The sequence below is a fragment of the Arvicanthis niloticus genome, chromosome 2, assembly GCF_011762505.2.
Source record: "Arvicanthis niloticus isolate mArvNil1 chromosome 2, mArvNil1.pat.X, whole genome shotgun sequence".
Taxonomy (NCBI): domain Eukaryota; kingdom Metazoa; phylum Chordata; class Mammalia; order Rodentia; family Muridae; genus Arvicanthis; species Arvicanthis niloticus.
Window position 1 is genome coordinate 47,134,684 of NC_047659.1, and position 11,109 is coordinate 47,145,792.

Genomic DNA, 11,109 nt, shown 5'->3' on the forward strand with positions numbered 1-11,109 from the left:
GCAGCTTTGATGAAACTAACGGGCTTTCAGAAAAGACAGTACGTGAAAGTTCCAATGACATTTTTCAGGAATTGATTACACATAAGGGTGAGGGAGGAGAATTTGAGAGCTTGGAGCACAGATGCAGAGGTTGCCTGGGTGGGAATGGGGACCCCAGGAGAGGGCAGAGCCAGTGCAGAGTCCTCAGCCACATGGGGTTTGTTCCTCTTCAAGGCAGCTGGAGCCAGCTTTGCCGCTGCCCCCAGAGAGTCAGCTGGCTGGTGGGTTGGCTGACAGGGGTGTTGTGTGCTGAATTTCTTTCCAAGGAGGAGGAGGAGATGCCAGCTCTTCTATACATCACCCTCTGCCACCTGCCAAGGAGGCGAGATACCGCTGTGGAGAAAACAGCTTTTACTCATTCCTTTGTATCAGGGCCTGAATACAAGCCAGAAGCAGTGGGGTTTGGTTAATAAGCTAGCTGGAAATCATGCTAATGGGAGTGCCATTGCTGGGAGCCCTCCAGGCTGGGGAGCGTGTGATTGAATGTTGAGGCTCTCAAGGAGCACCCCCCCTCCGCCACACCCCGGTCCATTTTCACAGCCTTCCTAGTACAATCACATCAGCATAGCTGGATCTGAGCAGCAACAGTGACAAGGGGGGACAAGCAGAGGTTAGAATGGGAATCACTGTGAGGTCTTTCTGTGTGATGGGGTTATTGCAGGGCTTGCGGGTGTACAAGCCATTGCCACAGACTCTGTAAATGGTGGATGGTGAAGGGCCTTAGACTCAGAGAGAACAGGACAATTGCCAGTGCCACCTGCAAGCTCAGCTCTTCCCAACAGTACTAGGTGGTGTTCCCTCAGAACCATGTCTTCTCAATATGGCCAAATTAGATGCCATATACAAAGGGCCCATCATATGCAGAAGGAATTCTTCCAGCCTGGGAGAAATTGGGATTTGACATTGCCTGCCCTCTGCCTGACCCTTGTATGTACTGGTCCTGGTTCTCGGCTTATATCTGAGTCTCTTGCCATTCCCACTACTCCTGTCTCCTAGGGAAACTGTTATACTGTATGATGCACCTCAGACAGGAGTGTCTGCGGGACTTGGGTTTTACTGGAGGCAGACATGGTGGAAGGCCCCAGAGAATCGTGGTGAGGCAGTCAGACTCTTAGTAAACCTCCGGGGTTTACTAAGCCATCTTCAGGGACACCGGCAGCTCCCCTGTTTGTGCCTCTCCTCTCTCACCTTGCTCCACATTCATGTCAGCATTGCCATCCCCCTTTGGCTCACTTCTCTCCCTTGGTGACTAGTAGGTTTATGAGTTCAACAGACTTAAGAGAACACTTGTGTTTTTTAAGGCATGGCTGGCCACTCCCTCCTGAGTCATTGCCCTGCCCAGCCGCCTTTGGTGAGTTGGGAGGAGAAGGGGAGACTGATGACACAAAGAATCTTTAGCCTGGAGAGCCATTTCCTTATAGCAAATCACTGTGCAGAAGGAGTGTGTGTGTACTAAGCTGGGCACTTTTCCGAGGCAAGCCTGTTCTCGGTGTCAGCATTGCCTGGAACGGAGCAGGGCACCAAGGATGTGCTGAGGCCGAGGTCGTGCACTTCTCCTTCTGAGGGTCTGACAAAAAGCCCCACAATAGCTTTGCTGCAGCCGCCTGATAAGGAAACATCTTTCACAAGTCATTTTTCATCCGGTTCAATAGACGCCCTTGGTCTCACTGCTTTCCTTGGGTAAATCAGTCCACGTGGAGAGTGCTAAATCAAACCGTGTTCACTTCTTTCACGGTCACCAAATTGTACGAGTGAGCGTGTATGTACGCTTTCGGATTAGAGGCTTCTCTCTAGATGACCCCAGTAGAAGGAGACATATAATCCGTTGGCAAACTCTTTGCTTTCTGTCCTTTCTGAAAAGGGACCCATTTGGGAGACAAGGCTCATGTATCCAAACACTGCACCTCCATCCTGCCAGCCAAGCGGATCTGGGGCTTTATTTATAATGTATTTACACAGCCCAGCAACCATTGAAGATGCCTGTTTAATGAAATGCTAGGCTTGTATTCGGATGGCACTATTGGGAGTCATTATGAGTAAGTAAGTGTACAGATTTATTTTCCTTCCCCCAGAGGTCTTGAAAAGGTCCGTGAAGGTAAATATTTGCATGGTGCCCGGTTTGTATTTTCCCAGCCTAACGTGGTACTGAGGCAAGTAAGAGCCTAGCTTCCTTCCACCCAGCTTGTTAGCATGCACAGAGACTTCCCTCTCTGCTGCCTGTGGCATTATAACTGCCAGGAGACAGCACCCAGGCTGGGCTGGCAGCCACTTAACTAACTTAATGTAGCCATGGGCTTGCTGTGTCTGCAAGATTGTATGCTGCCTTGGAGTAGTCAACTTGCATCTAATAAAATAATGCTTGTGTTCAGGAAGTGAAGCCTGGTGTCGATCTACACTGCTGTCCCAGTGTTGGGGAATGCGGGGGTGGTGGACATAATTCTCAGGAATCCTGAGAAACTGAAATCACTTGAATTCTCAGAGTACTTTTTAGGAAGTAGAGCAAAGCTCCCGTTCACATCATCTGTTTTTCCTTCAGACTCTTAATAAATATTCCAAAATCAACCAGGGATTGCTAAGTCTGGGGTTCATTTTTTTTTTTTTTTTTTTTTGGAGTGATCATCATTTTTTTTTCTTAGTTAAAAGTAAAGAGACAAGGAATTGAAGCATGCTATTAATATATACATTTTTTTTTTTTTTTGGATTGCAAAGTAGGAGATGAAACTTAAGCTTACTTCATAAAAGGTAACGATTGGTCATTTTAGAATGTGTCACCATCAGCCTAAAATGGGATTAAGAAGAGGTCTGAGAATCTGCTTTATGGCTCCATAGTTGAGTGGGGCAGACACCTTAGAAAATTAGTGTATGAAAAAATTTACATTCTTAACTTGGACTCCAGTATAAGGTGGGTAGTGCTGTAGCCTACAAAACACTATCGACTCATGTCTGTAGATTTGAATCTGGCCCACAAGAGCTAGGCTAGACTGTGGTTACCTGTTTCGGGGATCTGGAAAAGATTATGGCAGTTTCGAATGCCATTTGTATAGGAATAGCAGCTGAGTACTGTGTGGGGCAAGCTGCTGTGTGGGGCAAGATCCAACTGTTGATGCTTTTAAGGCCACTGTGGGAAACTCAGGACGGAAAGCCCCAGCGAACATTGTTTTTTTTTCTGCTCCTTGGGAAACTTACAGCTTCTGTAAGGTGTCATCCTCAAATGGGATAAGGGGAGTGCAGAAGACCAGTGAATTTTTTTTTTTTTTCCTGAGAAACTGGCAGCCCAGCAGACATTCCGGCGCCAGCAGGACACCCCTGGAACTGAAGGTCTTTGTACCAGGAATAAAACAGTACTTCTTCCTTGAAGGAGAGGGAGTCCTGCCTCTTGGAAGCGGTTGGTGGGACCGGGGTGTGGAGGCTTGGGGGAAGGGCCTGCGTACTAGAAAGTAGAGAGAGGAAACCGAGTAGGGGTTGTTCCGCCGCAGCTCACAGGGGTTGGAAGATGATAGTGAAAAACTTCTTTACAGTGACACTGGCAGATGCTTTATTTAGGAACGCACTGAAAGCGTTGGATTCTTTTGGCTTAGGGTAGGTGATGGGATGAAAACATTCCCGGGTGGAAATCTGGAACCTCGCTAGACTGCAGAATTGGTGGGCTCACTTAGATCCTACAGAGAAGATCCGTAGCTGGCATCTGGGCCACACATTTTACATAAAGTCTGCACGAATATCAGTCCTTCAAACTCACAACGCAGCAGGCTTCCCAAGCAACTCCATGGATTCTGTTGTCAGGGATATGGGAACGAGAAGGTTGCTCCCAGAAGAGGAGTATGGAGCGGCTTCGAGGATGGCGGGAACCAGGTCGGGGTTGTCGGTGCACGGCAGCCGGGCGTGGAGTGTGGCCAGCTGCGCAGCGAGGGTTCCGCAGCGCTGTCAGGAGTGGGCGTCGCGGGGAGAGCCGCGCTCTAGGACAGCTGGCGCCGCCGTAGCAGCGCTGAGAACGCTGACAGGTTCTGCAAATAACAGCTGCGGAACAATCTTTCTGTTTGGACAACGTGGGAAGGGCCATTGTTCACAAATTGGTCTCTTCAATAACACCTGCGTGCACAGTTAATAATCTGTTGTCGGTCTCCCCCGGCTTTCAAAGACAAAAGACAGCAGCGGAGGGAGGAGCGAGAGGTGACTGGAGAGAGCAGAGCAACTTGGGAACCTGGCAGGGTGCAAGTGAGGACTCCGGGTCCTGTTCCGGGATCCATCTCGGTTGTTCGCGGCGGGTCAGCTTTCATTCGCCTCTACCGCTTTTATCCTTGCAGGCCACCAACATCGCAGCGGCCAGCATCATTTCCTATGCAGTTGCTAAGCGCCCTTCCTTGCAAGTCAGCGGTCAATACTGCTAAAGTGGCCCCAGGATAGGAAAGGTCACACGTGTGTAAGTAAATCGAAAGGTTTATGAGACGCAGGTGGCTCCTACTCCTCAGAGATCGCAGGATTAGCATGTCAAAGCCAAATGGAAGGGAGGTATAAGAGCACCTCCTCCTGTGTGCACAATGCTTTGCAAATTTAGGGAGGTATTCTCCCTTGCACTCTCCCATTCAAGTCCCAGTCACGACAGCTTGGAAGCCAAGCGACCAAGTGGGGACTTGGCTCTTGTGTTTGCTGGCTCACATCCTGTGTCATGTCGTCCTCCCTACACTACTTTGTACACTGTACAAAGTGTGGAGTTATTTGTATTTTATTTTGGCCTTTTTCCTATCTTCACTATCATGGCCTAAGATTAGGTAATAAGCCCATGTAGACATTGGACTGTATCCTTTCCACCTTTTTTTGTACTGTCCAATGTGGTTACCTGGTCACGGTGATTAATCGGGTGTAAGTTCTGCTCCCAGACTCGATAGCAGCTGATTTAGAACTGCATGTAACTCTGACTGCAGGGATCTTATGCCTCTGGGGCATGTGTACTAACATACACTTATACAAACACAAATTTAAATAAAATATTTTTAAAATATAAAATGAAGGCAATTGTATGCTAGCCACATTGTAATTACTGAATAGCCCCGGGTATGGTAGTACATACCTTTAAGGCAGGCAGATCTCTGTGAGTTCAAGGCCAGCCTGGTCTACAAAGTGAGTTCCAGGATAGCCAGAGCTACACAAAGAGAACCAGTCTCAAACAAAACAAAACAAAGAAAAAAAAATGATTGGGAAGCAGAGGCAGGTGGATCTATGTGATATAATGACTAGCCTGGTCTACAGAGCAAGTTCCAGGAGAGCCAGGGTTACATAGAGAAATCCTATCTCAATGAAACAAAAACTAAACAAAACAAAAAATATGTATGTGTAAAATAACCATAATGAATCTTGTAACAAGCATATAACATATGCTAGTAAAATTATTAAAACATTTTATATAAAAATCTGAAATATATAGAGTTAAATCTAGAAAATTATGTGTTTGACCACAACATTAAAAATACTGCCTACGTTAAAATACATTAAAAATACAAAATACTGCTGAGAGAAAATTTAGGACTTAAACACATTCTATGCTCATGGGTTAAAAAACTTGACTTCATTAGGACAATATTTTTCAGGATGGAGAGATGGGTCAGTGATTGAGAGCACTTGTTGCTCCTGCAGAGGACCCTCAGGGTGACTCACGTCTGTAATTCCAGTTCTAGGGGTATAGCACCTTCCTCTCCTGAACTTCATGGACGCCAGGCAGGCAAGTGGCACACATATATACAACAGGTAAACAGCTTGTGCACATAAAAAAAAAAAAACTGAAATATAAAAATGTTTTAAAGATATTTCTCCTCAAGACAAAGCTTTAGTAGAAACTGATAAGTTGGCTCTAAAATTGATATTTGAATCTAGAAAATTTAGAATAATCTAAAACTATATTGAGTAGAAGAAGAAAGATGGAAGATTTTCATGACTTCTTCTCAAGACATACAGCCATAATAATGAAGACGGTTTGGGTCTGCGAGAGAGAGTATGGCACAATGTTTCTCAACCTGTGGGTCCCGACCCCTTTGTGAAGTTGAATGGCCCTTTTGCTGGAGTTGCCTAAGACCATCTGAAAACATAAATTCTACAATATAATTCATACCGGTAGCAAAATTACAGTCATGAAGTAGCTATGAAATAATTTTATGGTTGGGGGTCATCACAGCATGAGGAACCGTATTGAAAGGTCTCAGCATTAGGAAGGTTTGGAATCACTGGTCTAGCTGAAGATACAGGGGAAGGGCTAGATGAGGGAAAGAATGGGTAGGAGTGAGGTGAAAGAGGAGCTCTGGTCTTCTAAGGAAGAATTTGTGGGGACAGTGAAAAGGTATCATGGCAGGCAATTTTCACTAATTAGTTTGCTGTCTCTGGTGTGTGGTGCAATTATTTTATGACAGTCCTTAATGCCTCTTGTTAAATTACTTCTAATCCATTTACAAAGTTCTAATTAATACATAAGCATGTCCTCCGCTTAAAATAAAACACCTTTACTGAGTTCAAATTCAGCATCCATTTCCCCTCCTAAGAGTGGTACCCTGGTTTCTTTGTGGTGAGCCATTCTCTTCCTCGTTCTCTCTAGAGCTGTTTCTACTCCTGGTGTTGGAATGAAACATTCTACGCTGCCTAGGGATAACCAAAGCCAACATCTTCTCCTCCTCCAGCTTTTCTTATTGCTTCCTAGGTGGTCATGTGACCTAAGCTGAGCTAGTCTGAATGATTCTCACAACTGTGGGGAAGATTTCTAGTCCACGTTAAACCCGGAAGCCTTGGAAATAACTTCTTTGTAGTTCTTCAGGTGAATTGATGCCTAGTTTTAAGATGGGATCTCCTGTAGCCCAGGTTAGCCTTGAATACCCTAGATAGCTGAGGCTGGCTTTAAAAACTCCCGATCTTCCTGCCTCTACCTCTTAAGTGCTAATATTACCAGGATTTGGTAGGTGTGTCTTTGGTCTTGTTTGATGTTACTGTAAAACAAAATAACTTGAGACTCAAGCACTCAACTTTTTATTTTCCCTGCCTCATCCCTATTCCCTGAATTTGTTCTTAAGATGGTAGAGCTAGGGTCTGGGGAGATGGTTCAGCAGGTAAGAATACTAGCTGTTTTCCCAGAGGGCTTGGGTTCAATTCCCAGCCACGTGGTGGCTCACAATCATCACCAGACCTAGGGGATCTGCTGACCTTACTAGGCACAGGTGTGCATACAGGCAAAGTGCCCAGATGTACTTATTTTTTTAATGGTATAAATACTGTTTCAGTGTTAAGGAAAGCCAACTGCCATGAAAAACTATCCAAAACTCTTCAGCCTCAGAAGACTTCATTCATTAGGAGGAGGAGGAAGAACAGAGCAGCACGTGAGAAAGTGTTTATGAATTACATCTCTTTAGGTGAAACTCTACTTCCCTTCACAGTCTTGACTGCGAACTCCATGTGATTTGCCCACTGTCTGACTATGGCTCTGGGGAAAAAGAAGCTACACTTAAGATCCAAGATTTAAAATGAGTCCTTGTTGATTTCCAGTTAGCCAAATCCTGTTATTTCTCTCACTTTTCCTTTTTTTTTTTTTTTTTTTTTTTTGATAGAAATAAAGACAACTTAATAAGAAGGTGGGAAAGGCCCTTCTGAGGGGGAAGCAGGTTGGTAAATGGAATAAAAAAGGAAGCTAAAAATACCAGCCAGAGCAGGGATTATTTTTCTTTCTCCCTGTCTCTCCAAATACTCTAGTTTAAATCTACCTATAACCTGTTCCTTTTCTCCTTCTCTTCTGCCTGCCTAGCCACCTCTCCTCTGGACTCTTGCAGCCTGTATCACCAAGAACCAGGGTACCCTCTGCCCTGACTTCTCCAAGAGTCCTTCCTGCATGCAGATGAGCCACCTTCTTGCTGGGTTCACTGGACTTAGCGCTTGCTGAGAAAGAAACTGCCAAGGACGCGCTGTGGCTGCAGAAATGTGGTGACATCAGTGGCCTTCTCCACGGGCCACAGTTACATAATAGTAATGGCTCCTCTGGACTTGCTGACTTGGATTCATATCCGAGGACTTGAAATGGCTTGCGATTAGCCAGGATCAAAGACTAGAACTATGAACTCCTTCCAGGGCTTCAAACAAATAAAAATGGGAATCCAGAAAAATGAAACTTGGTAGCAAGAAAGAGGGTGAGTTCTTTTCTTGTGTCGGATGTAAGAACGACAATATAATGGCATTGTCTGAGCCCAAAGGTCTCATACACAACTTTGGATGCAGCTAGGAAAAGCCTTTAGTTTTCTTAGCCCAATTTCAAAGCTTACTAACTCAGCCCAGTACTTTCTCTTCTTTAACGTTCCCAGGTACTCCTCTTTTTCGCTTTAACCTGTCTCAGGTGTTTGAAAGCTTCATTTGTACCAGGTGTTCATTATTGACTGTGTCATTGGGATGAAACCTGTCACTATTTCACCATGAATTAAGGCTCAGTGGAGAGTTTGCAGGATGAACTTAGCCTGAATGGTGAACAGACACACACACACACCACATACACATACATACCACACATACACCACACATACACACACACACACACACACATATATATATACCACAAAACCCCCCCACACACATACCACACACACACAGCATAACCACACCACACATACACCACACACACACATACACCATACAACACACATACATGCCACACCACACACACACCACATATACACACACACCACACATACACACACACCACACACACATACATACCACACATACATGCCACACCACACACACAATCACATACACACACACACCATACACACATACATATCACACATATACATACACCACACATACATACATGCTACACATACACACACATATACACACATATACACCACAAACACACACACACCACACATACACCATATACCACACATACATGCCACACCACACACACACACCATACACTACACATAATGCCACACCACACACACACACACACACCACACATATACCACACATGCTACACATGCATACATACACAGAGAAGCACATACACACACACTCACACCACACGCACACGCACACACACACACACCACATACAGTTGATAGGAAAGAGAAACACATGCCTTTAGGTTAGATGACTCAGATCTCAAAGGTAGTCAGTTCTTCAATTATGCTAAATCAAATTTATAAATCAAATTTTCAAAAGAGACTGACTCTAAATATCATAGAACAAAGGTAAGAAGGAGGTTGTGTGAAGATAGCTGGAGAGGAATGTGAATCTCAGAGAGGCTGTGTGAAGTAAGAGTCACAGAGATGTGGGCACAGTAGAGATGCATCGTAAAGGCTGGCAGTGACTGACATGAAGATGGAGCTTCCACGAGTGACAGAGTGGTGTGTGTGTTTGTGTGTGTGTGTGTGTGTGTGTGTGTGTGTGTGTGAGAGAGAGAGAGAGAGAGAGAGAGAGAGAGAGAGAGAGAGAGAGAGAGAGAGGAGGGGGAAGGAGAGGGAGACTGGGTCTGATGCTTTTGTTTTTTTCAACTTTTTTGCTTGTCTCAAGACAGGTTTTCTCTGTGTAGCCCTGGTTATCCCAAAACTCTCTCTGTAGAGCAGGCTGGCTTCAAACTCAGAAGATCTGCCTGCCTCTGTCTCCGCAGTGCTGGGATTGAAGGTGTCCACTACCACCTGGTTTCTTTCTCAACCCTTAAGAGAAAAGATTGGAATCAGAAGAAATCTTTCCAGATGAAAATCTAGTGTGAAGAATGGGAAAGGCGGGCTGCTTTCAAAAGTGCTGTCCAGACTTCAAGTGGAAGCTGAGATGTGCTACAAAGGCTCCTTGTAATCCTTGTAGGATCTTGCTGTGTAGACCTGGGTGGGTGGAGACCAGTGATGCACCAGAAAGCTCGTCAGTTTGTCTGCACAGAGCCCCAGGCTGAGGTAGCTACTGGTAATGCAATCCAGCTCTGTTTACTGGGCTCAAGCTGGCACAGGGCTATCTCAGCACATGGCACTTTATCCAGGCTATCGAACCTAACTCTCCAAACCAAATGTCCATATTTGGCATTCCCTTTTCTAGTTTGCATAAAGACACCAAGTAAGTACACTGCTGGCCAGAAAAGGGAGGGATGGCGAAAAAAGTGTCCCCAAACTAGGGATGGACCAAGCTGTGAAGAGCTACCTAGCTGGTCTAATTGCCGCTTCTTGGCAATTTCACATCCAAATACTGAAATAAGTTTATCTGATAGCAGGTGAAAAGGGCAAAATGTTGTTTCCCTAGTGAGGAAACAACGTTTGTTGCTGTGGTCAAGCAAGGCTTTGCGAAAATATTAGACCCTAATACAGAGGTTCTCAACCTGTGGGTTTCTGATGGCCTAAGGCCATTGGAAAACACAGATATTTACATTACAATTCATCACAGTAGCAAAATTAAAGTTATGAAGTAGCAACAAAAATAATGTTTTGGTTGGGGGGTCACCACAGCATGAGGACGTGTATTAAAGGGTCGTAGCACTGGGAAGGTTGGACAACCACTGCCCTAATTCAAGGCAGGCGGAGAAGGGGACTAGGCCAGGCCTGGGACTAGACACAGTCAACTGCACAGGTCCATGCTGAGAGCCAGGCTGCGTGCGAGCCATCATTTAGGGTTGTGTGAGGGCATTGAAGGCATGGGAGGCCTCTCACACTTCTCCTGCCTGCTGCTACTTCATCCCCCTCCCCTCCCCAAGTCAGCATTTAGGTTAATCTTAACCCCAAACTTGAGAAAGACAAAGGATGACTACTAGAGAAAACGCACCACGCCACGAAAGATGGAAAGGTAAAATTGCGCTGTAATAATCTTGCCGACAGAATAAATGTTGTAGTGGATTATTATGTTGTCTAAAAACAGTCTTTTTGAACAGTGAATGACACTTGTGAGATTTTCGGCTATTTGCTTTGCAGAGCTTTCATTTCTACTCTGTTTGGAGTGATGGATTCTCTTCTCTGCCGCCTCCCCTCTGCCTTCATCTTGGCAGTGGGAAATAACCTGACAGGATGTCTTGAGAAACTCTCAGGGAACAGTTACTCAAAGTTCTTGAAGATTCTGGAAAATTCCACT

The 11,109-nt window shown here is 45.2% G+C and overlaps 1 long non-coding RNA gene across 1 annotated transcript; it reads left to right on the forward strand.

The window, feature by feature from the left end:
* Positions 1–3,491: 3,491 nt before the first annotated feature.
* LOC143441334 (uncharacterized) lies at positions 3,492–10,849 on the forward strand. Its single transcript, XR_013108638.1, has 3 exons — positions 3,492–4,459; positions 5,706–5,781; positions 6,722–10,849. It is a non-coding gene; the product is annotated as an uncharacterized LOC143441334 (long non-coding RNA).
* The last annotated feature ends 260 nt before the right edge of the window (positions 10,850–11,109 follow it).